General features: G+C 36.5%; 1 non-coding gene across 1 annotated transcript; it reads left to right on the top strand.

Moving 5' to 3' along the window:
* Positions 1–3222: 3222 nt before the first annotated feature.
* On the top strand, positions 3223–3295 carry TRNAA-AGC (transfer RNA alanine (anticodon AGC)). The gene has a single exon. It is a non-coding gene; the product is annotated as a tRNA-Ala (tRNA).
* Positions 3296–5018: the final 1723 nt, after the last annotated feature.

Genomic DNA, 5018 nt, shown 5'->3' with positions numbered 1-5018 from the left:
TGTATTCAGAAAAAATGAAAACCCTAATTTTAAAAAATGCATGTACTACATAGCCAAGACATGGAAGTGACCCAAGTGCCCATCAACAGATGATTAGATTAAGAAGACATGGTATATAGTCAGAATGGCCATCATTACAAAGTCCACAAATGATAAATGCTGGAGAAAGTGTAGAGAAAGTGGAACTCTCCTACACTGCTGGTGGGAATGTAGTAAGGTGCAGCCATTATGGAAAATAGTATGGAGATTCCTAAAACAACTAAAAATAGACTTATCATATGATCCAGCAAACCCACTCCTGTGCATATATCTGGAGGGAACTCTAATTCAAAAAGATACATGCACCCCAATGTTCATAGAAGCACTATTTACAATAGCCAAGACATGGAGGCAACCTAAATGTTCATTGATAGATGACTGGATAAACAAGTTGTGGTATAATTATAAAGTGAAATACTACTCAGCCTTAAAAAAGAATAAAATAATACCATTTGCAGCAACATGGATGGAACTGGAGATCATCATTCTAAGTGAAGTAAGCCAGAAAGAGGAAGAAAAATACCATATGATGTCACTCATATGTGGTATCTAAAAAGAGAAAAAAGAAGAGACTAATGAACTCATCTACAAAATAGAAACAGACTTGCAGCCATAGTAAGCAATCTTATGGTTACTGGAGGTAAGAGGGTGGGAAGGAATAAATTTTGGAGTTTGAGATTTGGAAATATTAACTACTATATATAAAAATATATAAAAAACAAATTTCTTCTGTATAGCACAGGGAACTATATTCAATATCTTGTAATAACATTTAATGAAAAAGAATATGAAAATGAATATGTGTGTGTGTATGACTGGGACATTATGCTGTACACCAGAAATTGATACATTGTAACTAGCTGTACTTCAATTAAAAAAAAAAAGATGTGATACATATGCAATGGAATACTACTCAGCCATAAAAAAGAATGAAATACTGCCATTTGCAGCAATGTGAATGGAGCTAGAGAATATTATGTTTAGTGAAATAAGTTAGAGAAAGATAAATACTGTTTTGTATCACCACTAATATGCTAAATCTAGAAAATAATACAAATGAATGTATATGAAAAATACAAAAAGATTCACAGATATAGAAAACAAACTTGTGGTTACCAAAGAGGGAAGGGAAAAGGGGAGGGTCAAATTAAAGGTATGAGGTTAAGAGGTTACAAACTATTGTATATAAAATAGATAAGCATCAAAGATATACCATAGAGCACAAGGAATTATACTCATTATCTTGTAATAACCTATAATGGAGTATAATCTGCAAAAATACTGAATCACTATGCTGTACAACTGAAACTCACTTACTATTGTAAATCAACTATACTTCAATTAAAAAAAAAAAGACAAGCCACAAATTGGGAGGAAAATATCTGCAAATTTCTGAGAAAGTGCTTGATTTAGAATATAAGAAACACTCTCAAAACTCAATAATAAGAAAACAAACAACAATGACAAATAGGAAAATATGGGCAAAAAACTTGGAAAGACATTCTACCAAAGATACAGAAGTGTGCATGAAAATATACTTAGTATCACTGATCATTAGAAAAATGCAAGTTAAAACCACAATGTGATATTATTGCTCTCCTATTAGAATGGCTAAAATTTAAAAGTCTGACTATATAATGTGTTGGTGAAAATATGGAGGAATTGGAACTCTTGTATACTGCTGGTTGGAATGTAAAATGGTACAACTTTGGTAAACCAGGGAAATAAAATAGTACACACTGTAGGATTTCATTTATATGGAATTCTAGGAAATGCAAACTAATGTATAGCAACAGAGAACAAGTCAATGGTTGCCTGTTGATGAATGAGAGGAGGGTAGTGCAGGTTGGAAGGATTACAAAGAGTACAAGAAGATTTTGGGGGATAATAAATACGTTCATTTTCTTGACTATAGTAATGGGATATGACAAAAATTGTCAAAATTTACTCTTTCAATATATGCAGCTTATTGTATGTCAACCGTAATTTCATAAAACTGTTTAACAAGACTAAAATGTGGCAAATGTTTTATTTGCTTAAATGTCTTATCACCTTTCTTTTTTTAAATTTTTAAACATTTTTATTAAGTTTTTGGGTGGGGAGTCAATTAGGTTTATTTACTTATTTACTTACTTTACTTGTTTATTTTTTTAATGGAGATACTGGGGATTGAACCCAAGACCTTGTGCTTGCTAAGCATGCACTCTACCACTGAGCTATACCCTCCCTCCATCACCTTTCTTTGTAACGTCTGTAAGTGGAGTACAAGTTGAAGTAGAGTTGATTTACAGTATTGTATTAGTTTCAGGTGTACAACAGCTATTCAATATTTTGTAGATTATACTTACAGATTATAATTTTAAGTTATTATAAAATATTGGCTGTGTTACCTGTGCTGTACACTACAACCTTGTATCTTATTTATTTTATACCTAGTAGTTTGTACCCTTAATCCCCTTCCTCTATTTTGCCCTTCCCCCAGCTCCTCTTCCCTAAGAAATCCAAACAATAGTTTGTCCTCTGCTTCTATGCATCTGTTTCTGTTCTGTTATATTCATTAATTTGTCTTAATTTTCAGATTTCACATAAAAGTGAAAACATACAGTATTTGTCTTTCTCTGACTGACTTATTTCACTAAGCATAATACCTTCCAGATCCATCCATGTTATTGCAAATGGCATAATTTCATTCTTGTTAATGGCTGAGTAGTATTCCATTGTATATACATACCACATCTGTATCCATTCATCTGTTGATGGACACTTAGGTTGCCTCCATTATCTCAGCTATTGTAAATAATGCTGCTTTGAACATTGGGGTGCATGTACCTTTCCGAATTAGTGTTTTTGTTTTCCTCAGATATACACCCAGGAGTGGAATTGCTGGATTATATATGGTAGTTTCATTTTCTTCAGAGTATAATTTTGTAATAAAAGTAACCATCAGATAAACTAAATCCTTATTTCCAGTCAAACTGGTTGTCAATCCAGCTGAATGCTCAGTATAGTGAAGCTCACATGCCTATATGATTAATGGTTTGTTGGGGGAAGGAAATATGTGACCTGGCATTTTCCAGACCAGTGCTTCTTAAAATTTAATGTGCATCTAATTGCTTTAGAGCTGTGCTGTCCAATACAGGAGCCAATAGCCATGTGTCTATTTAAGTTAAAATGAACTATGGGGGAAGGTATAGCTCAGTGGTAGAGCACATGCTTAGCATGCATGAGGTCCTGGGTTCAATCCCCAGTACCTCCATTTAAAAAGTTTAATTTTTAAAAACCTAATTACTTTCCCCTTCCCCCTCAAAAAAAGAAAAACAACCCAAAGTAACATGAATTAAAATTAAATAACAATTTTAAATTAGGTCATGAGTCATGCTAGTATTAACAGCCACATGTGACACTGGCTCCTGTAGTGGACAGTGCAGATTAAAAACACTTCCTTCACTGCAGAAAGCTCTGTTGAACACTGCTGCTCTGGTGCTTTGCTTTTCGAATACATGGCCTGTGGATCGACATTGGCATTACCTGGAAGCCTGTGAGAAATGCATAGTCTCCCCTTCCAGGGGATTTTATATACATGGAAGTTTGAGAAGTCCTGGTCTAGACAGTCTAGAAGCAGGTACAGAATGGGTTTTGAGGTACAGAGGGATTTAGTGTTGCATACTGTAACCAAGCAGGAAGTTGTTGTCATAGGTGACCATATGGCATTTGTAATTGCTTAACTGTGTAATAGTTTAAGGGGTTTTTCCCATGCTTTTGCTGACCAGAATTGGGCTGGAGATGGTGGGGGGGAGGGGGGTCTCTAGTGATCTGCCCATCCCCCTCATTTTGTTCCCAACGCCTCCAAGACATTAGTTGGGTGTCTTGTGCATCTTGTTGTTCATAACTCACCCTGAATTGCACATGTCTGCAGTAATTTTTAGCCCCTTATGGTTTCTTTGTATTCTGTTGTCCCAGCCTCTGCAAACACTGCAGCAAGAGGTCTCAGGCCCCTGCCTGCCTAAAATGCCAGAAGCGCATATTAACCTGACTTTAAACTGCACAAATTTTTCTCTAGAGTGCTTTTCCACAGATCCTTTTCCTAAGCACCTTTGTTTCAGGCACAAGAATATTAGAAGAGTTCCAAAGCCAGAGATGAACATCATACCCAGCAGAAGAAAGAGAACTGCTGCTGCTACAAAAACAAGGACGACTTTGCAACAAGTTGTTACCCTTTATGTGACTTCTATGGAAATCAGTACCACTCCTTGAACTCTTACTGTAAAACCCCCTGCTTTCTCTCCCCTGCAAACTCGGTCTTGAAGGCGTTAGCCCACTGTGACCTCCTTTGCTTGGCAAAGAAATAAAGCTGCCTTTTCTACTTCATCCAAAACTCTGTCTTCAAGTCTCAATTTGGTAAGTGGGGTACAGAGGCCGAGTTTCAGCAATAATATTAGGGCAAGGGGTATGGGTTCTCCTCTGAGAGTTATCATTTCACATTTGCTGAACAGCAACCATACATTTACATACCTCAGAACTGGACCTCTGCCCTGTTGGACTTCCTCATTCCCCTGTTATGTTGTTAAACATGATTTGTCCTCTGGGACTACTTTTGGCCACATTTATGTCCTATTCTATCCCTCTAATTCTTTCCCCCTCCCACCTTTCTTTCTCACCAAACCCTGAAGAGTGATTGTTTTTGGTTTGGGTTTTTTCTTTTTTTTTTTTTTTCCAGATTATTTTCCTAGGCAGCTCTGACCTAGGTTATTTCCAGCTCCCTTTGGTAATTGCTTTTGGTCCTGTTGGATAAGCTCCTTGCTGGATGGGGTGTGTACCTTGTCTATAGTTGATGTGCTTTGCACATTTTCTTGACATGTTTGTTGCTGCTTTTAAATCATTAGCAAAGATGTTAAATAAAACCAGACCTGACCCTGCTCTCCAGGGAAGTGCCCTCAGCCCCCTGCTCCCCTCACTGGAGCTGTTGCTGGGTGTTTATA

Source organism: Vicugna pacos, chromosome 9 (assembly GCF_048564905.1).
Source record: "Vicugna pacos chromosome 9, VicPac4, whole genome shotgun sequence".
NCBI classification, from domain to species: Eukaryota; Metazoa; Chordata; class Mammalia; order Artiodactyla; family Camelidae; genus Vicugna; species Vicugna pacos.
Note: the sequence above shows the minus strand (reverse complement) of the source record. Positions and strands in the feature narration are given on the sequence as shown.